The following is a 23,272-nucleotide window of genomic DNA, read 5'->3' as shown; positions in this document are numbered from 1 at the left end:
TTCCTTGTTACGGATCCAGGTCCAGGGACCCCAAGGCAACGCTGATAGATGCTCTAGCAGCGCCTTGGTCCTTCAACCTGGCTTCTGTGTTTCCACCGTTTCCTCTGCTCCCTCGTCTGATTGCCAAAATCAAGCAAGAGAGAGCATTGGTGATCTTGATAGCGCCTGCGTGGCCACGTAGGTCTTGGTATGCAGATCTGGTGGACATGTCATCCTTTCCACCATGGACTCTGCCGCTGAGACAGGACCTTCTACTTCAAGGTCCTTTCAACCATCCAAATCTAATTTCTCTGAGGCTGACTGCCTGGAGATTGAACGCTTGTTTTTATCAAAGCGTGGTTTCTCCGAGTCAGTCATTGACACCTTAATTCAGGCTCGAAAGCCTGTCACCAGGAAAATCTATCATAAGATATGGCGTAAATATCTTTATTGGTGTGAATCCAAGGGCTACTCATGGAGTAAGGTCAGGATTCCCAGGATATTATCGTTTCTCCAAGAAGGATTGTAGAAAGGATTGTCAGCTAGTTCCTTAAAGGGACAGATTTCTGCTCTGTCTATTCTTTTGCACAAGCATCTGGCGGATGTTCCAGACATTCAGGCATTTTGTCAGGCTTTAGTTAGAATCAAGCCTGTGTTTAAACCTGTTGCTCCACCTTGGAGCTTAAATTTGGTTCTTAAAGTTCTTCAGGGGGTTCCGTTTGAACCTCTTCATTCCATAGATTTCAAACTTTTATCTTGGAAAGTTCTTTTTTGGTAGCTATTTCCTCGGCTCGTAGAGTTTCCGAGTTGTCTGCCTTACAATGTGATTCTCCTTATCTGATCTTCAATGCAGATAAGGTAGTTCTGCGTACCAAACCTGGGTTTTTACCTAAGGTGGTATCTAATAAGAATATCAATCAGGAGATTGTTGTTCCTTCATTGTGTCCTAATCCTTCTTCAAAGAAGGAAGGTCTATTACACAATCTTGACGTGGTTCGTGCTTTAAAGTATTATTTGCAAGCTACTAAAGATTTTCGTCAAACATCTGCTTTGTTTGTTGTCTAAGGGTTCGGCAACTTCTCTTTCTTTTTGGCTAAGGAGTATAATAAGCTTAGCTTATGAGACTGCTGGCCAGCAGCCTCCTAAAAGGATTACAGCTCATTCTACTAGAGCTGTGGCTTCCACATGGGCCTTTAAAAATCAGGCTTCTGTTGAACAGATTTGCAAGGCGGCGACTTGGTCTTCGCTTCATAGCTTTTCAAAATTTTATAAATTTGATACTTTTGCTTCTTCGGAGGCTATTTTTGGGAGAAAGGTTTTACAGGCAGTGGTACCTTCCGTTTAAGTACCTGCCTTGTCCCTCCCTTCATCCGTGTACTTTAGCTTTGGTATTGGTATCCCACAAGTAATGGATGATCCGTGGACTGGATACACCTTACAAGAGAAAACATAATTTATGCTTACCTGATAAATTTATTTCTCTTGTGGTGTATCCAGTCCACGGCCCACCCTGTCATTTTAAGGCAGGTATTTTTTAATTTTAAACTACAGTCACCACTGAACCCTATGGTTTCTCCTTTCTCTGCTTGTCTTCGGTCGAATGACTGGATATGGCAGTTAGGGGAGGGGCTATATAGCAGCTCTGCTGTGGGTGATCCTCTTGTAACTTCCTGTTGGGAAGGAGAATATCCCACAAGTAATGGATGATCCGTGGACTGGATACACCACAAGAGAAATAAATTTATCAGGTAAGCATAAATTATGTTTCTACCCTGTTATTACTGATGTGTGTGTTGTAGTAAGTATTTGCTATTATTTTTATTTTAAATGCATATTTTATCACCATTATGTCTGTTCATTATGTTAAGTTAGTTTAACCAGCTTAGGAAGACCATATATCTTTATTGTTCCTTGTTTTATGGCTTTCTTTCCTTCATGGATACCTGTCTTATCTCTGTCATTCTGAACTTTCCCTGTGTTTTTTTGCCTGAATGACCCTTTTGCTAAAATGTCCATACATACCCCCGCCCTTAACTTTTTTTGCAGGCCCATCTGACACTAATCTCTCTTTCCCTCAGACTGAATTTTAAGTGTATCTGCCTAGTATTCTTAGAGAATAACAGACCTGAATATCTCAGCTGTTACACTGCTCTCTGCAAACAGACTGAATTTTAAGTGTATCTGCCCAGTATTCTTAGAGAATCACAGACCTGAATATCTCAGCTGTTACACTGCTCTCTGCAAACAAGTAGCCTTTGGAAGATAGAAATTTCATTATATTCTACCCTGTTATTACTGATGTGTGTGTTGTAAGAAGTATTTGCTATTATTTTGGAAGATAGTTTCCCTCCCACTCCACCCTCCCCAAGCTCATTTCCTTATTTATAGATAGTCTCATACTCAACTTTCATTCTCCCAAAATGATAGCTGCAAACACTGATTAGCACATCCTTTCATTCACTTAACCCTTTAGAATACTTACTCTCTCTCCCTACAAATAGCTATATATCACACATCAGTAGTATATACTTTCTTTCATGTAATTAGCAAGAGTCCATGAGCTAGTGACGTATGGGATATACATTCCTACCAGGAGGGGCAAAGTTTCCCAAACCTTAAAATGCCTATAAATACACCCCTCACCACACCCACAATTCAGTTTTACAAACTTTGCCTCCGATGGAGGTGGTGAAGTAAGTTTGTGCTAGATTCTACGTTGATATGCGCTCCGCAGCAAGTTGGAGCCCGGTTTTCCTCTCAGCGTGCAGTGAATGTCAGAGGGATGTGAGGAGAGTATTGCCTGTTTGAATTCAATGATCTCCTTCTATGGGGTCTATTTCATAGGTTCTCTGTTATCGGTCGTAGAGATTCATCTCTTACCTCCCTTTTCAGATCGACGATATACTCTTATATTTACCATTTCCTCTACTGATTCTCGTTTCAGTACTGGTTTGGCTTTCTACAAACATGTAGATGAGTGTCCTGGGGTAAGTAAGTCTTATTTTCTGTGACACTCTAAGCTATGGTTGGGCACTTTTTTAATAAAGTTCTAAATATATGTATTCAAACATTTATTTGCCTTGACTCAGGATGTTCAACATTCCTTATTTTCAGACAGTCAGTTTCATATTTGGGATAATGCATTTGAATCAAATATTTTTCTTACCTTAAAAATTTGACTCTTTTCCCTGTGGGCTGTTAGGCTGGCGGGGGCTGAAAATGCTTCATTTTATTGCGTCATTCTTGGCGCGGACTTTTTTGGCGCAAAAAATCTTTTTTGTTTCCGGCGTCATACGTGTCGCCGGAAGTTGCGTCATTTTTGACGTTCTTTTGCGCCAAAAAATGTTGGCGTTCTGGACGTGGCGTCATTTTTGGCGCCAAAAGCATTTAGGCGCCAAATAATGTGGGCGTCTTATTTGGCGCTAAAAAAATATGGGCGTCGCTTTTGTCTCCACATTATTTAAGTCTCATTATTTATTGCTTCTGGTTGCTAGAAGCTTGTTCACTGGCATTTTTTTCCCATTCCTGAAACTGTCATTTAAGGAATTTGATCAATTTTGCTTTATATGTTGTTTTTTCTCTTACATATTGCAAGATGTCTCACGTTGCATCTGAGTCAGAAGATACTTCAGGAAAATCGCTGTCTGGTGCTGGAACTACCAAAGCTAAGTGTATCTGCTGTAAACTTTTGGTAGCTATTCCTCCAGCTGTTGTTTGTATTAATTGTCATGACAAACTTGTTAATGCAGATAATATTTCCTTTAGTAATGTACCATTACCTGTTGCAGTTCCATCAACATCTAATGTTCAGAATGTTCCTGATAACATAAGAGATTTTGTTTCTGAATCCATCAAGAAGGCTATGTCTGTTATTCCTCCTTCTAGTAAACATAAAAAATCTTTTAAAACTTCTCTTTATACAGATGAATTTTTAAATGAACATCATCATTCTGATTCTAAGGACTCTTCTGGTTCAGAGGATTCTGTCTCAGAGATTGATGCTGATAAATCTTCATATTTATTTAAAATGGAATTTATTCGTTCTTTACTTAAAGAAGTACTAATTGCTTTAGAAATTGAGGATTCTGGTCCTCTTGATACTAAATCTAAACGTTTAGATAAGGTCTTTAAATCTCCTGTGGTTATTCCAGAAGTTTTTCCTGTTCCTGGTGCTATTTCTGAAGTAATTTCCAGAGAATGGAATAATTTGGGTAATTCATTTACTCCTTCTAAACGTTTTAAGCAATTATATCCTGTGCCGTCTGACAGATCAGAATTTTGGGACAAAATCCCTAAAGTTGATGGGGCTATTTCTACCCTTGCTAAACGTACTACTATTCCTACGTCAGATGGTACTTCGTTTAAGGATCCTTTAGATAGGAAAATTGAATCCTTTCTAAGAAAAGCTTATCTGTGTTCAGGTAATCTTCTTAGACCTGCTATGTCATTGGCTGATGTTGCTGCAGCTTCAACTTTTTGGTTGGAAACTTTAGCGCAACAAGTAACAGATCATGATTCTCATAATATTATTATTCTTCTTCAACATGCTAATAATTTTATCTGTGATGCCATTTTTGATATTATCAGAGTTGATGTCAGGTTTATGTCTCTAGCTATTTTAGCTAGAAGAGCTTTATGGCTTAAAACTTGGAATGCTGATATGTCTTCTAAATCAACTCTACTTTCCATTTCTTTCCAGGGTAACAAATTATTTGGTTCTCAGTTGGATTCTATTATCTCAACTGTTACTGGTGGGAAAGGAACTTTTTTTACCACAGGATAAAAAATCTAAGGGTAAAAACAGGGCTAATAATCGTTTTCGTTCCTTTCGTTTCAACAAAGAACAAAAGCCTGATCCTTCATCCTCAGGAGCAGTTTCAGTTTGGAAACCATCTCCAGTCTGGAATAAATCCAAGCCTTCTAGAAAAGCAAAGCCAGCTTCTAAGTCCACATGAAGGTGCGGCCCTCATTCCAGCTCAGCTGGTAGGGGGCAGGTTATGTTTTTTCAAAAAAATTTGGATCAATTCTGTTCACAATCTTTGGATTCAGAACATTGTTTCAGAAGGGTACAGAATTGGTTTCAAGATAAGACCTCCTGCAAAGAGATTTTTTCTTTCCCGTGTCCCAGTAAATCCAGTGAAAGCTCAAGCATTTCTGAAATGTGTTTCAGATCTAGAGTTGGCTGGAGTAATTATGCCAGTTCCAGTTCTGGAACAGGGGCTGGGGTTTTATTCAAATCTCTTCATTGTACCAAAGAAGGAGAATTCCTTCAGACCAGTTCTGGATCTAAAAATATTGAATCGTTATGTAAGGATACCAACGTTCAAAATGGTAACTGTAAGGACTATCTTGCCTTTTGTTCAGCAAGGGCATTATATGTCCACAATAGATTTACAGGATGCATATCTGCATATTCCGATTCATCCAGATCATTATCAGTTCCTGAGATTCTCTTTTCTGGACAAGCATTACCAGTTTGTGGCTCTGCCGTTTGGCCTAGCTACAGCTCCAAGAATTTTTACAAAGGTTCTCGGTGCCCTTCTGTCTGTAATCAGAGAACAGGGTATTGTGGTATTTCCTTATTTGGACGATATCTTGGTACTTGCTCAGTCTTTACATTTAGCAGAATCTCATACGAATCGACTTGTGTTGTTTCTTCAAGATCATGGTTGGAGGATCAATTCACCAAAAAGTTCATTGATTCCTCAGACAAGGGTAACCTTTCTGGGTTTCCAGATAGATTCAGTGTCCATGACTCTGTCTTTGACAGACAAGAGACGTCTAAAATTGATTTCAGCTTGTCGAAACCTTCAGTCACAATCATTCCCTTCGGTAGCCTTATGCATGGAAATTCTAGGTCTTATGACTGCTGCATCGGACGCGATCCCCTTTGCTCGTTTTCACATGCGACCTCTTCAGCTCTGTATGCTGAATCAATGGTGCAGGGATTACACAAAGATATCTCAATTAATATCTTTAAAACCGATTGTACGACACTCTCTAACGTGGTGGACAGATCACCATCGTTTAATTCAGGGGGCTTCTTTTGTTCTTCCGACCTGGACTGTAATTTCAACAGATGCAAGTCTCACAGGTTGGGGAGCTGTGTGGGGATCTCTGACGGCACAAGGAGTTTGGGAATCTCAGGAGGTGAGATTACCGATCAATATTTTGGAACTCCGTGCAATTTTCAGAGCTCTTCAGTCTTGGCCTCTTCTGAAGAGAGAATCGTTCATTTGTTTTCAGACAGACAATGTCACAACTGTGGCATACATCAATCATCAAGGAGGGACTCACAGTCCTCTGGCTATGAAAGAAGTATCTCGAATTCTGGTTTGGGCGGAATCCAGCTCCTGTCTAATCTCTGCGGTTCATATCCCAGGTATAGACAATTGGGAAGCGGATTATCTCAGTCGCCAAACGTTGCATCCGGGCGAATGGTCTCTTCACCCAGAGGTATTTCTTCAGATTGTTCAAATGTGGGAGCTTCCAGAAATAGATCTGATGGCGTCTCATCTAAACAAGAAACTTCCCAGGTATCTGTCCAGATCCCGGGATCCTCAGGCGGAAGCAGTGGATGCATTATCACTTCCTTGGAAGTATCATCCTGCCTATATCTTTCCGCCTCTAGTTCTTCTTCCAAGAGTAATCTCCAAGATTCTGAGGGAATGCTCGTTTGTTCTGCTGGTAGCTCCGGCATGGCCTCACAGGTTTTGGTATGCAGATCTTGTCCGGATGGCCTCTTGCCATCCGTGGACTCTTCCGCTAAGACCAGACCTTCTGTCGCAAGGTCCTTTTTTCCATCAGGATCTCAAATCCTTAAATTTAAAGGTATGGAGATTGAACGCTTGATTCTTGGTCAAAGAGGTTTCTCTGACTCTGTGATTAATACTATGTTACAGGCTCGTAAATCTGTATCCAGAGAGATATATTATAGAGTCTGGAAGACTTATATTTCTTGGTGTCTTTCTCATCATTTTTCTTGGCATTCTTTTAGAATTCCGAGAATTTTACAGTTTCTTCAGGATGGTTTAGATAAAGGTTTATCCGCAAGTTCTTTGAAAGGACAAATCTCTGCTCTTTCTGTTCTTTTTCACAGAAAGATTGCTAATCTTCCTGATATTCATTGTTTTGTACAAGCTTTGGTTCGTATAAAACCTGTCATTAAGTCAATTTCTCCTCCTTGGAGTTTGAATTTGGTTCTGGGGGCTCTTCAAGCTCCTCCGTTTGAACCTATGCATTCATTGGACATTAAATTACTTTCTTGGAAAGTTTTGTTCCTTTTGGCGATCTCTTCTGCCAGAAGAGTCTCTGAATTATCTGCTCTTTCTTGTGAGTCTCCTTTTCTGATTTTTCATCAGGATAAGGCGGTGTTGCGAACTTCTTTTGAATTTTTACCTAAGGTTGTGAATTCCAACAACATTAGTAGAGAAATTGTGGTTCCTTCATTATGTCCTAATCCTAAGAATTCTAAGGAGAAATCGTTGCATTCTTTGGATGTTGTTAGAGCTTTGAAATATTATGTTGAAGCTACTAAGTCTTTCCGAAAGACTTCTAGTCTATTTGTTATCTTTTCCGGTTCTAGAAAAGGCCAGAAAGCTTCTGCCATTTCTTTGGCATCTTGGTTGAAATCTTTAATTCATCATGCCTATGTCGAGTCGGGTAAAAGTCCGCCTCAAAGGATTACAGCTCATTCTACTAGGTCAGTTTCTACTTCCTGGGCGTTTAGGAATGAAGCTTTGGTTGATCAGATTTGCAAAGCAGCAACTTGGTCCTCTTTGCATACTTTTACTAAATTCTACCATTTTGATGTATTTTCTTCTTCTGAAGCAGTTTTTGGTAGAAAAGTACTTCAGGCAGCGGTTTCAGTTTGAATCTTCTGTTTATGTTTTTCATTAAACTTTATTTTGGGTGTGGATTATTTTCAGCAGGAATTGGCTGTCTTTATTTTATCCCTCCCTCTCTAGTGACTCTTGCGTGGAAAGATCCACAACTTGGGTAGTCATTATCCCATACGTCACTAGCTCATTGACTCTTGCTAATTACATGAAAGAAAACATAATTTATGTAAGAACTTACCTGATAAATTCATTTCTTTCATATTAGCAAGAGTCCATGAGGCCCGCCCTTTTTTGTGGTGGTTATGATTTTTTTGTATAAAGCACAATTATTCCAATTCCTTATTTTATATGCTTTCGCACTTTTTTCTTATCACCCCACTTCTTGGCTATTCGTTAAACTGAATTGTGGGTGTGGTGAGGGGTGTATTTATAGGCATTTTAAGGTTTGGGAAACTTTGCCCCTCCTGGTAGGAATGTATATCCCATACGTCACTAGCTCATGGACTCTTGCTAATATGAAAGAAATGAATTTATCAGGTAAGTTCTTACATAAATTATGTTTTTATTTCCTTTACATTTTGTACTACTTTTGTTTTATTTTCATCTACACACCTCATACCACTAACATGAATCCAAATATGACCATACTGTTATTTGTGTTAACCCTTTTCTCACTCAAATTTTGTTCACACCACTACTGCCATAAGCACACACCTCAAACTGGAAAACAAATTATCATACACCATGGCCTGCTCTGTTGCTGCAACTTATCTGCTGAGTCCTGGTGGAGAGTTATAAAAAAATAACCCTCCTACCCCCACCTCTCAAAACTATAAAATATCCCATTCACTAATTGGCAAAACAATAAATATGCCCAAATTCCTATTCCTTCTGTTACTTGCCCTTGCAAATAATGTAGAATCTAACCCTGGTCCCCCAACAAATTCCATTCCTAGCCTTCCAACTAAAAAAGGAATCTCCTTTGTGCACTGTAATATCCGCAGCTTACTACCAAAAATCGATGCACTACAAGCTTGGTGTTTACAATACAAGCCCAAAATCATTGTGATCTCTGAATCGTGGCTAACCGCAAAAATACCTGACTCTGCCATTGCAATACATGGGTATTCATGCCATAGAAATAACAGAGCAAAGAGAGGAGGCGGCATTGTAATCTATGTTGACAACTCCACAAAGTACACCCCCTTACAAAAATCTAGCTCTCCTGCCAACTTTGATTTCCTTTCTGGCACAATTGAGATCCTGTGCAGTAAATCAATCATTGTTGTTGGAATCTACCGCCCACCTAGCTCTCCTGTACATTCCCTTTCAGACATAGCCCATCTCCTTAGTGAAACCATAGCTCAAAACCCAAAAAGTGAAGTTTTGTTTTTTGGAGATTTTAATATTGATTGGCTGAATCCAAAAAATAATAGTTGTTGCTCTGTGTTTAAGTCTTTGCAGCTAACACAATTAATCTCCTCCCCAACTCGCATAAACAACAAAAGCCATAATCACACCCTGCTCGATTGGATTCTCTCCACCTCTCCCGACCAAATCCAGGAGGAAGGTGTTCTCCCTAACAATTTCAGTGACCACTGCTTAGTGTACTGTGTGCGCAAAATAAAGGCAACTAAAACCTCTCCCAAGGTTAAAATCACCAGATCCTTCAAAAAATGTAATCTTCAATCATTTCTAAATGACATCAAGAACCTCCCCTGGCACAGATTAAACCTATCCCAGACCTTGACTCTGCAGTTGAATTCTTTCAGTCCAAACTCCTACAAGTTTGGAATATACATGCCCTGCTGCGTAAGGTGAGAGTAAAAGGAGCACACTTGAATTGGATCACAGCTGACCTCATTCAAATGTACCAGTTTCGAGATTCATTGTGGTCAAAGTTCAAGCATACTGGCTCTATGAACGATCACTGTGTATATAGACAATGGCGAAATATATGCACTAAACAAACAAAATTGGCAAAGGCCCAATATTTCTGTGAAAATCTGAACAATAACATATCAAACCCTAGAAAGTTTTGGAAAGTCATAAATAATTTACAAACTCCACCAATCCACTCCCAACCCTCCACTGTCAATGTGGACAACCAACCCCTGCAACTCCCCTTAGATGTAGCAAATGCCTTTAACAAATATTTTGTCTGATATTTTGTCGGATGCTCCACCACCCTGACCAAACTAATAAATGGCACGCATCCTGAAGCTACAAATGTGGATCAGGCCCCACTAAATCAGCAAAGACCCAATATAGAGAAGTTCAATTTTAGACCTGTACCCATCAATGTCATTAAGAAACACCTTAATAACCTAAAAATGAAAAAAACAGTCTGGACCTGATCAAATCCCAGCAATGCTGTTGAAGCTTAGTGCGCCAGCAATTGCTAAACCTGTCACAACCCTAATTAACGAATCCTTGGTGTCTGGATACATACCCAAACTCTGGAAGACTGCAAGAGTAGTGCCTATCCATAAAAGTGGGGAGATAACCTTGGTTTCTAACTATCGCCCAATATCATTGCTCCCAGTATTGTCAAAAATCTTAGAAAAATGCGTCCATACGCAATTATGTGAATATTACCAACAATCTAACTATCTGACCCCTGATCACTCAGGTTTTCGTACAAATCACTCCACTACAACTGCCCTCCTAAAAGTTTGCAACGATATCCAAACTGGAATGGAACAAGGAGACCTAACTGGAGCTATTTTCCTTGATTTTGCAAAGGCCTTTGACACAGTAGACCACGACATACTACTGCTCAAACTAAAAAACTCAGGTATTGGTGATCGTCCGCTAACCTGGTTTCGATCATATGTATCGGATCGATCACAATATGTCTCCATTTCTGACAGCGACTCCCTCTCCCAGTCATGTGTGGTGTTCCCCAAGGTTCCATTCTCGGCCCCCTGCTATTCACATTGTTTATAAATGATCTGCCTAATGTCTGCAAATCCTCAACTGTACACATGTATGCAGATGACACGGTAATCTATGCAAACAATTCTGATCTACCGTAGCTTGAAGCAGTACTCCAAGACCAGTTCACAGAGGTAGAAAAGTGGATCTCAAAAAACAAACTCTTCCTAAACACTGACAAAACTGTCACAATGATCTTTGGAACAGGACCTAAACTACACAAACTACAAAATTCCCATCTATGCATCAAAACAAAATCAAATTGCACACTGACCGCAGTCCACTCTTTTAAATACTTGGGTATGTTGTTAGACCCCAATCTATCTTTTGGCCTCCATATAGAGAAAATGGCATCTAAACTTTATCCAAAAATAGGTGCCCTGTACAGATACAAATCCTGCCTCAGCCCTACTGTAAAGGAAAAGATTGTACAGCAAATGCTGATGCCAATCGTGGATTATGGGGATGTAGTATATGCACCAGCACCGCAAACTCACCTTAATAAACTTAATACATGGTATAACTCGTTCTGCCGCTTTGTGCTACAATGTAACTACAGGACCCACCATTGTGACATGCTAAAAGAACTAAACTGGCTGTCGCTGGAATCCAAATGCACCCTCCATCTTTCCTGCCTTGTGTTTTAAAAGCTTTTCTTGGAAGCTCCCACCCTACCTGAGCAGAATGCTCTCACCGGTTATTCCCACCTCCTATAACCTCCGATCCAGTACCAGCACATTATTTAGCTTGCCTCAATACAAAAAGAAAGCAGCTCGATCCTCCTTTTCCTACAGAGCACCACAATTATGGAACGACCTCCCGCACTCTTTCAAACCTTCCCCATGCCTAATATCCTTTAAGAGATCCCTCTCTACATATCTCAAAACAGAATGCACCTGTCATTGTTGATTATATATTTCCTACCTGTTCTATGTTAAATTTTTGTGCATATATCATGTATTATTATTGTTTTGTATTTTATTGTACCCATTGTATCAATGCAATGTTTTGTGTACCCAGGACATACTTGAAAACGAGAGAAATCTCAATGTATCTTTCCTGGTAAAATATTTTATAAATAAATAATATATATAATATACACATTAGTAGATACAGACATATAAACAGATGGATAGAAAACAGATAGGCATAAAGATAAAGAGATAGACAGATATATAAATAGATACAGACTAGTATATAGCTACTTACATATAAACAAACCAACAGACCAGTGGCTTCACTAGGGGGGTGCAGACCGCACCCGGTTGATGCCCTCCAAGAGGTGACACCACTACATTAATGAATGTTAAATTAAGCAGGACACCATTTTTTTTCCCTTTCCTAATGATGTGCCGGTGGCGGTGCCTTGTAAGAAAGAAGGGCCAAGGGGTCCTCCATGCTAAGGCAGATGCAGGGGGTGTTCAGCACAGAGGCAGGGGCCAGGGTTTCCCTAAGTAAGCCTTGCACTCGAGATTTAGTGACGTCATTATTGACGTATGGTGTTCGCCACGTCCTCCAGGCTGTAACCCTCGGCCACCCAAAGTGCCTCCCCCATTTGAGGAATACTTTTACAGCAGAACAGTGGGTGCTAGAGTGGTCCTGAGCATCTCGCTGGATTATCTCTAATTGACAGCTACTGACTGAAGCCCGTTTGTGATGCACATGGATGGTTTATTTGTGGTTGTGCTTGAGTGATATGGAAATGAAGGGGTCTGGTGCCAGAAGTGAGCAACAGCATAGTGCTGGCCGAGGGAGGAGCAGCTTCGAGTCAGCTCCGGTGTGACAGCCAGGGAGCACCACACACAACCAGGCGCAGTGCAGCTGAGCTGACAAGTAAGCAACTTCCATCCCTGTCTGTCGCTGTACAGTTATGACAGTGAGCACTAACTGCGTGCACTGCACCACTGATTATGTTAGTGCTACAGATAGGTGAGCTCTTCAGCACAAGTGTTCTGAATGGTGACATATTTGGGTTATTTATTTTCGGCCCAAATGTTATGCTATGGTGCTTGTTTATTAGGAAATGGCATTTGCTACATATATTGTGGATGATCAGAATATGGCATAAGTATAAACATATGATGGATTCCTTATGTACTTGAGTTGTCAAGGGCTGAGCTGCAGCAATCAGTTCCTCTCTTGCAGGAATGTCATGTTTTCCCCACACCATGAGTTACCGCACCGGGTGACACCAAGCCTGGTTATGCCACTGCAACAGACAGATATAGAGAGATATTAGATAGACAAATAACAGAGAGACAGAGAGCAAGACAAATAGACAGACATACATAAACAGACAGATGATAGACATAAAGACAGATAGGTATACGGAAAGAGACATATAAGGAAGATTTAAACTGAACTTGATGACAAAACATTTTATATTAACAAAGAAATGCATTAAAACATTATGTAAATGCTGAGACATTTTTAGTTGGATTTTTTGCTGATCCATATTTCATTGTTCAGAATAAAGTATATAAGTAATGCAGGTTCTAGTAAACAGACTAAGATCTACTGTGTAACTTAGAGGACAATTACTTCACTAGAGTTCCCTGGATGCCTCACTGATCTGTGTAATGTAACACTAAACAGCCACTGACCTCTCTGCCACATCAGTTTATTGAGGCTCCGTGTGTGTGACAGATAACTGCTGTGCCAAGGTGCCTGCACATGGGTGAGTTTGGCTGCTACTCTGACAAAGCTGCTGTTAGTCAGCTCAAAGTACTCTAAATTCCTGACCTCACAGTTGCTGTAGCTCCCTGTAGACTTCCTGTTCCTACTTGATTTATGAGTAACGCCCCCCTTCCTCCTGCATCTGCTGTTATCGGCTTCACACACTGAAAGTGTGAACAGATTTCTGATGATCTGTGTGCAGCCTACACTGTCCAGGTGGCAACCCTATCTGAAACTCGGACATATAACTCAAAATGATTTGAAACCCGGACTGTCTGGGTAAAACCCGGACAGGTGGCAACCCTATCAGAAAGTGGAAAAAGTTTTTTTTTTTTTATAAATCAGGTATCACAAAACACCAAATATTTACAAATTATTATTATTGGTTATTTGTAGAGCACCAACAGATTCTGTATAAACTTTATATGCACAGTGTACAAACCTTTTTACAATTATCCTAAAGAGGAAAAACTCTCTAAATAGAAGCATCAAAAAGGATCCTATTGCAAATAATACTTTCTAAATCCCAGTTATAAAAGCCTCAGATTGGAAGTGCTCTCCTGCTGTCCTTTGTTCCTCTATATATGTTCACCTCAGTTTCTCTCATATCAATGTGATAGAATACAAACACCACATAGAAATATACAGATCTGTCCTCATAATGACCAGTTTACACAACCATTCACCACCAAAGCACCCCCAGTGTTGTTTATTAATACGTCAGTGTTATTAGTTGTACGTTTGTTTTACATAGGGGAGGAAATAATTACATTTACAGAATAAAGGAGTCTTTATATGAATAGAGTGTTAGAGAATTATATAAACAAGAACATCAGTCTTAAAGGGACAGTCTACACCAGAATTGTTATTGTTTTAAAAGATAGATAATCCCTTTATTACCCATTCCCCAGTTTTGCATAACCATCACAGTTATAATAATATATTTTTAACCTCTGTGATTATCTTGTATCTAAGCCTCTGCAAACTGCCCCTTTATTTCAGTTCTTTTGACAGACTTGCAGTCTAGCCAATCAGTGCCTGCTCCCAGATAACTTCACGTGCACGAGCACAGTGTTATCTATATGAAATACATGAACTAACACCCTCTAGTGGTGAAAAACTGTTAAAATGCATTCTGAAAAGAGGTGGCCTTCAAGGTCTAAGAAATTAGCATATGAACCTCCTAGGTTAAGCTTTCAACTAAGAATACCAAGAGAACAAAGCAAAATTGGTGATAAAAGTCAATTGGAAAATTGTTTAAAATTACTGAATCATGAAAGTTTATTTTGGCCTAGACTGTCCCTTTAAATGATTGACATCTGGAGGATATATTTAATGTCCACATCATATGGATAAACGTTTTCTTATAGCAATAGATGCTTAGCATTGTACATGTTATATACCAGAGGAATTACTGAGGGGGAACTGATTTTATTTAATGAGACACAATATCAGTAACCGGTACATTTGTGATCATAATCAGTTTAATTTAAATGGCTACTGTAACCTACATGTATACTGGGTATGTAATATGTGTGTCATGTGATCATAATCAGTTTAATTTAAATGGCTACTATAACCTACATGTATACTGGGTATGTAATATGTGTGTCATGTGATCATAATCAGTTTAATTTAAATGGCTACTATAACCTACATGTATACTGGGTATGTAATATGTGTGTTATGTGATCATAATCAGTTTAATTTAAATGGCTACTATAACCTACATGTATACTGGGTATGTAATATGTGTGTCACGTGATCATAATCAGTTTAATGTAAATGGCTACTATAACCTACACGTATACTGGGTATGTAATATGTGTGTCATGTTCTGTAACTTGATATTATGTCTGTTAAATGTTTTCATGTTAGTTAGAAGCCACAAGAACTGATAATAGCACACACTGTATATATAAAGGGAACATTATATGTCTGATAAATCCCTTTGTATCAAGAGCACAAGTGTTAGGTATATTTATACCATTGTGTGCATATATCATGTAATGCTGCTTTTTACTATATAATGATATACAGGTAGCCCTCAGTTTACACCGGGGTTAGGTTCCAGAAGGAATGGTTGTAAATCGAAACTGTTGTAAATTGAAACCCAGTTTATAATGTAAGTCAATGGGAAGGGAGGGAGATAGGTTCCAGACCCCTCTCAAAATTGTCATAAGTAACACTTAATACATTATTTTTAAAGCTTTGAAATGAAGACTTTAAATGCTAAACAGCGTTATAAACCTAATAAAATAATCACACAACACAGAATATATAATTAAACTAAATTAAATTAACAAAAACATTTGCTAAACAGCATTATAAACCTAATAAAATAATCACACAACACAGACTTCACTTGCATTTTTCTGCAAACAGCTCTTTCCATGCATTCCAATTTGGACTGATTTATAGACAGGAAGATCTTGTTCCTTTGAAATCTGCTCGATAGCTCAGGTCTGGTTCAACTGATTAATTTCAGCTTGCTTGGCTTTGCTGCAACACAAGCGGACAGCTCCACCTACTGGCTATTTTAATAAATGCACTGCTTCTCAATGCTTTCAATAGCAGTCACATGACTGGAAAAAAAGGTTGTTATTCTGAAACGGTGTAAATTGAACCGTTGTAAAACGAGGGCCACCTGTACAATGTTTTTTCATGCAAATAAAAAGTGATTGTAATCCAGACCAGTACTTTGCGTTTTTTTGTCTAATTAAAAACACAATATCGGGGGAGAAGTCTAGGCGGCGGCCATGATGGGTCGCAAAACAGGGAGCTCTTCATTTCATCCCAATAATCTGCCGATTATATAGTTAATACAGCAGCATCAACAATCCAAGACATCAAGCATCAGTTATCTGAGCCTACACTACATCGCCAGATGTTGTTATTATTGCAAATAGTTTATGAATAACCCCATACTGGATGGTTGAAGATTTGGGTGGTGGCCCTATCAATATCTCTCAACTCCCTCCCCGGTAACCTGGGTAAAGCAGCTAAAACCACTTAACGATAACAAGGAGGAAGACTACAGGCAAATACAGAGTCTACTAGCTGAGCTGGAGAGTCAGATGCAAGACAGGTTTGAGGACCTTTATTTCCACGCTAAGAAACCCACATGATGTAGAAATACTTTCAGAGCCTAAATTGACATTCAAGATGGACTCCGGATCACAAAATACCTGCCTCCAGCTAGTCGTGAGGTCAAGTGTGCCCACATAGATCTCTGTTTACTGTGCCGGTGATATGTATGAGAAGGTACAGCTCACCTCACGACCCTCTCTCCCAGCTGCAGGGGATGCGGCCAATCCTCCTGGGGGGAGTAGGAGTGTCTTTTGGATTCCGGCAATATCGCCTCTGCACATTCCCTCGCTGTGTCAGACCAGCAGTGAGACCAACCTGGTTTTTCTCGTGGGTGCACCGAACCTCCAGATACTGGTCCTCGCAGAAGTTTACAACTCTGTAGCCCATCTTGCCCTGATCCACTTATTCAGCTTTGAACATAGTTAATTTGTAAAAGAAGGCGATATGTTGGCCCTGTGCAGGGTTGGAGTGGGTTGAGACTTTTACAATTATGTAGTACATCTGTCTTCTCTTTAGCAGAGATGTCTACTTAGCTAAAGGACAATGGCAGAGTTTGATAGCCACAAAGATACCCCATTCTACTTAACCTGATCTATGACAGACCAAAACTTATATGACTCAAATTTTTACTTCACCGTATAACCCAGGATTGCCAATTTTCTAGTCAGAAATTACGGTGTATCAGATGATGACTTTACAACCTGATTTAAGAGAGGATACACTATTACCTTAAATGTTATGCTTATTTACTCTTAGCTATTTATGCTATGAGTTATATATTCTCAACTGATATATAGCACATGTATTATTTCCATTCAGAAGCTGTGTTGCTTATGGGGTCCTATATAAATATCCAGTGCCCTCCTATTGTTCTAGTGCATATATAAAATGGTTGCCTTCTGTGTAATATGATTAACCCCATTATGTATTACAGTCTATCCTACACTATGTATTACACGTTTTTATCAAGTCTTTCCAGAGCTGCAAATATGAATAGTGAAATTTTTCTTTTCAATCTGTTTTTGGTCGACACATTAAACTCGTTCATAGATTATGTTCACTGCCGCAAGTAAAAGTACGACATTGATGGTGGTAGTAGTAGTCTTTGTATGGGATGTCTTCATTGTTATATAGAATAGTATAGTAAGGTTTTAATCAGACTAATTTTCCTAGTTGAGGATTTTCCTAACATCCCCTGTTAATATTCATAATAGTTTGGTAGCACAGTGTCCTATGCTAAGAATTTGTAATATAGCTTTTCCAAGTTGACGGCTATTCAGTTCAGCAAGACTGTGGAGTTTGTCACTTATAATATTTAGTTTAAATTTTAAATAGCCCCCTCTTAATAAATCCATGGCTCCTATTTCTACCATTTGGGAGCTTTTCTAACTATATGAACTCAGGACATTTTGGATAACTCTTTCCACACTAAATCTTTTAATTTATACTATATTTCACTTATACTTCAAATCTATGAATCAGATTTTTTACCTACATTTTGTCCCATTGATTTTTACATTGCTTGTTTAAACATTTAATATGATTTTATTAAATTATAACATACCTAGTAAGTTACATACAAGATTGCCCCAAATTAGTATTTTGACTAGGTCTCACCACACAATTACTTATTACATGGTAATAACACTCTTGTAAGCAGTATCTTAATGTAAGTAAGGACTTTTAGGTCTCACCACACAATTACTTAGTTATTACATGGTAATAACACTCTTGTAAGCAGTATCCTAATGTAAGTAAGGACTTTTAGGTCTCACCACACAATTACTTATTACATAGTAATAACACTCTTGTAAGCAGTATCCTAATGTAAGTAAGGACTTTTAGGTCTCACCACACAATTACTTATTACATGGTAATAACACTCTTGTAAGCAGTATCCTAATGTAAGTAAGGACTTTTAGGTCTCACCACACAATTACTTATTACATGGTAATAACACTCTTGTAAACAGTATCCTAATGTAAGTAAGGACTTTTAGGTCTCACCACACAATTACTTATTACATGGTAATAACACTTTTATAAGCAGTATCCTAATGTAAGTAAGGACTTTTGCTGAGCATTGGATGATCCATTTTCCAATTTGAGTTTGATCCTCCTTTCCCATGCTCCTAATTAATCACCTTCTTTCTACTTTGGGGGTCCAAGAGTCGCCCAAATACAATTAGGAGATGAGCAGTTTTAGCCGCAGTATGTTCTACTTTGGTTCTATTTCATTAATATATCGTACTAGAATCCCTTAGGATTTCATTGCTACTAAGGTAGGGGTCCAAGTGTGACCTCTTGATATCAGAGGGGAAATCATAGAAAAGAATAAAAAAAAGAGGTCTCAACTTGACTGATTTTACTGATTGTTCCATTTACCTTGTTCATTTTTTTTAATATACCCTATTGTTTATAAGTTAGTATATTCTACTTGATGCCGTGTAAAATCATTTGATGATGTAATTATAGGACTGACCTCAATAAAAAATTATGTTTTTAAAAAAAACACAATATCACAGAATAATTAGGAAAACATCATCAAATACAGAAACCAAAAACTGACAGTGAAAATTAAACGCCGTTAATTCAGATAGAGCAGCAATTTTATCCAACTTTCCAATTTACTTCTATTATCTAATTTGCTTTGTTCTTTTAGTATCCTTTGTGATAGAGTAAACCTAGGAGGCTGATATTATATGAGATTAGGGGCGTGCACGTGTATTTAGCACTGTGTAGCAATGTTTGTAACTATGTATAACATTGCTATAAATGTTCTTGCAACCTCTGCTGCCTGAAGATACGTGCACGCTCCTGAGTTCACCTAGGTTTACTCTTTAACAAAGGATACTAAGAGAACTAAGCACAAATGATAATAAGTAAATTGGAAAGTTTTTTGAAATTTCATGTTCTATCCAATCCATTTGTTTAATTTTGACTTTACTGTCCCTTTAAAGGAACATTCAACACTGCCCACAACATTAATCTATGTTGAAAAACTATAAATAAAGATCAAGCTGCAACGTGCCCCCTTTCTCTTACTTCCTGCCTTCACTGTTGAATCGTCTACGATAACTTCAAAATTGGTGTCCTAATATGGCTGCTTAACTCCCCCCACCGTGACGTATAGAGCTTCTTCTTCAAACTAGCTGCCAGTGATATCCCATCTCTCCTACTTCAATGCAAAGCGCGTTCACGGCCGTTAGCGCATGCGCGATACACTAGGAACACTAAAAGCGGAACCATAATAAGCCAATTTGTTTCCGTTCCGCTTATATTACTGCATAATACTCTACTTCATTCTATTAGGTAAAACCCCTATATACATCTGGGGCCCGATCCGATATGCAGCGTCGCCCGCAAATGCCGGCAACACTGAATTTTGCGCTGGTTTGGTATCCTATATACGGCGTAACCTAGAAGTTACGCCCGTATATTTCTGCCGTCGCCCGTAGTTTTTTGGGCCATAGGCAGGTATACCAAACCCGTGCAGTTTGGTATCCAATATACAGCGTAATGACTTGCGTGGCGAAAATGGAAAAATCTTACTCCATTTTTACCTCGCCACAAAAAGCAGCCGTAGTAAGCCTTACGCTGTCTATTGGAGCCCCGTAACTCCCTAAACTACCTGCCAAATAAAACCTAACACCTAACGCATGCGCAATGTCTATCTATCTGTCAACCGCGATCCCCCGCCGCAATCCCTAATAAAATATTTAACCCCTAAACCGCTGCTCCCGGACCCCACCGCCACCTACATTAACTACCCCCTAATGTGATTCCCCTACACCGTCGCCAACTATATTAAACTACCCCCTAAAGTGAGCCCCTTACACCGCCGCCATCTACCTTACCTACCCCCTAAAGTGAGCTCCTACCCCGCCGCCATCTATTTTAAATTTATTAACCCCTAATTTCATCCCCCTACCCCGCCGCCACCTATATTAAATTAATTAACCCCTAATCTAATCCCCCTACCTAAGATAGAGCCTTTGAGGCCCATTTATCAAGCTCCAAATGGAGCTTGAGGGCCCGTGTTTCTGGCGAGCCTGCAGCGGTCTAAAGACAGCTGCTCCATAACCCTGTCCGCCCGCTCTGAGCAGGTTGATCGGGTTGATTGACACCGCCCTGCTTGGCCGCGAGTCTACAGGGGGGCGACGTTGCACCAGCAGCTCACAATGCTGAATACGGAGAGCGTATTGCTCTCCGCATTCAGCGAGGTCTTGTGGACCTGATCCGCACTGCCAGATCAGGTCCGCAAGACCTTTGATACATAGGCCCCTATGCCTGAAACTATGGGTCTCCCCTTTACATTCTCTTTTCTGAAAAATCTCTAGGACTTTCCCTTGACTATGCAGGGGATAAAACTTTGATTTGGGCTTAAATGGAAGGGAAATCTTATTAGTTTCTCCTTCCCTAAGTCTTTCATTTTCCCTAGATAGCTCCTCCTAAGGTACATATGCTGCAGACATAATTTAATTCTAGCCTATTGTTAAAGTGTGATAGATGGGGTTGTCCCTCCATTGTCTCTTCAACTCCTTAAGATTGCTCCTGACCTAAATTTTTTTTTTTAAAAGTCAGTGTGCGGATAAATCAGTAGAAATGTACTACTGCGAGCTGACTGCTAATTGGTGGCTACACATAGGTGCCTCTTGTCATTGGCTCACTAGATGTGCTCAGAAAGCTCTCAGTAGTACATTCCTGATCTATAGTGGATTTAAATTATGTGTTTAATCTATTTGCAGGAGTTAAAGGGACAGTCTACACCAGAATTGTTATTTTTTTAAAAGATAGATACTCCCCTTATTACCTATTCCCCAGTTTTGCATAACCAACACTGTTACATAAATATTCTTTTACCTCTGTGATTACCTTGTATGAAAGCCTCTGCAGACTGCCCCCTTATTTTAGTACTTTTGAAAGACATATATTTTAGCCAATCAGTGCTGGCTCATAGGTAACTCAACATGCATGAGCACAATGTTAGAAAAAAACACCTGAAGCGCAGAATGAAAAGTTCAGTAATGCAACCCCATTGATGCCTATGGGGAAAAAAAACACCCTAACATAAACCCCAAGTCTAAACACCCCTAATCTGCTGCCCCCAACATTTCCGTCGCTCCCCGTCATTGCTGCCACTATAATAAATGTGACAGATTACTGGCTACCCTGACTGGGTAGCTCTGCCAACAAGTTCTTCCAACAACTGGAACCAGCCGCTTGGTAGCAGAGATAAGTGATTTCAGGTGCAGCCCACCCGAATAACTAGATAAACTAGCATTCAGGTGAAACAAGAACATTTTATTGAGAAGCACACACGACATTTACACAGAAACTGATCTTGATAACAAGCCTTATCTGACCCCCAAATCTCCTGCCATTTCGGCCCCTCCAGACAAGCTGGTGCCTCCATTGTGTCCAATGTTTCCCCCCCAGTGCCCAGCAGCATAAGGATGGTGCATTCAGGGTGATCCTTGGGGAGCGGTGGCAGTTCCATGGTGTTGTTGGAAAGTCCTTGGCCCCCAGCTTCTTCAGTCCAAAAACGACCTTGATCAATGGCTGGGGGTCGGAGTTAGAGGCTGCCCAATGTATACTGGGAAGTCCACCAGGAAATGGGTATTGAAGGGGGGTCCAAAATCCCTGGTTCCTAAGAAGACTCACCCCTAGTAATCACCCCACCTCTAGTCCTCCCTGAGAGGTATCACCCCCCAAAAGAGCGGAGCTCTAGGGCAAGGAGCCGCTGGAGCAACCTGGGTTAAAGGAGACCAGGAATCTGAGTGGAGGCGGCCGGTCGGCAGTTCCAAGGGCCTGGCCAGCCGAAGGAGGTTCTATGGAGTAAGGCTTGGAGACCCCAGTTACCAATGGAGCTCACCTCCAGCAATTGGCTCAACTCTTGCCCTTCCCAAGGGGTACCAGTCCCCAAGAGAGTGGAGCTCTGGAGCAAGGAGCCTCTGAAGCAGCCAGAGGTAAAGTTCCCTGGAGGATGGTGGGTGCAGCGAATGACCAGTAAATCCAGGGGCCGGTCGTCCGGAGAAATACAGGTCGGTCAGAGACCAGCTCTTCTAAGATCAGGTTCACACACAAAGTTTGACAAAAGGAAAGGTTTTGGTATTCGCGGTTGCTCTGAGGAGCACAAAACTGCTGAGAAACGCAAAGGAGTGAGGTAATAGGGGGTAGGGGTTTAACCCATGCAGCCCGGTATTCCTGACAATAAAGTTATTAACCCCTAAACCTCTGGCTTTCCATAAATAAACCTATTAACCCCTAAACCACCAGTCCCCCACCTCGCCACTACTAAATTAAACTATTAACCCCTAAACCACCAGCCCTCCCACATCGCAAAACACTAAATTAAACTATTAACCCCTAAACCTAACAGCCCCCTAGCTTTATATTAAAATTACAATATCTCTATCTTAAAATAAATAAAAACTTACCTGTGAAAATAAAAAAACTGTCAGGAATAGGCAGCTCAACTAGAAATCTCTATCAATTGAATAGAGGTAAATGTAACACTGTTCAATAAAGGAAACACTAGCTTCAAAGTGAAACCACATAGAACAGTGTAAGTTATTATTCAATACAGAAGTCAGGATATACTGACTGGTAACGTTTATCAGATGTCTCTTTTGTCCTTATTGAAGAACAGGAGACTATATAGCCTTAATATGATTTAAACACTTGAGCAGGAATTGGTATACTCCTTAGAAATTAGCAGCTGAATTACACAGGATATGAGAGTTCACA

At 39.9% G+C, this 23,272-nt stretch overlaps 1 protein-coding gene, 1 long non-coding RNA gene and 1 pseudogene across 2 annotated transcripts in view; 1 reads left to right on the top strand and 2 right to left on the bottom strand.

Annotated features, from left to right (window-relative positions):
- Positions 1-23,272, bottom strand: part of LOC128661261 (zinc finger protein 208-like) — a 1,066,060-nt pseudogene that overhangs the window by 475,105 nt on the left and 567,683 nt on the right.
- The window catches only part of LOC128659776 (oocyte zinc finger protein XlCOF6-like), a 143,754-nt gene that overhangs the window by 49,331 nt on the left and 71,151 nt on the right, over positions 1-23,272 (top strand). The gene's annotated exons all lie outside the window — the stretch shown is intronic.
- On the bottom strand, positions 12,753-13,408 carry LOC128659781 (uncharacterized). Its single transcript, XR_008402480.1, has 2 exons — positions 13,361-13,408; positions 12,753-12,966 (listed from the first exon to the last, which is right to left on the bottom strand). It is a non-coding gene; the product is annotated as an uncharacterized LOC128659781 (long non-coding RNA).

Source organism: Bombina bombina, chromosome 5 (genome assembly GCF_027579735.1).
Source record: "Bombina bombina isolate aBomBom1 chromosome 5, aBomBom1.pri, whole genome shotgun sequence".
In the NCBI taxonomy this organism is placed as follows: domain Eukaryota; kingdom Metazoa; phylum Chordata; class Amphibia; order Anura; family Bombinatoridae; genus Bombina; species Bombina bombina.
The sequence above is the reverse complement of the archived record's forward strand: the minus strand, read 5'-3'. Positions and strand labels throughout refer to the sequence as shown.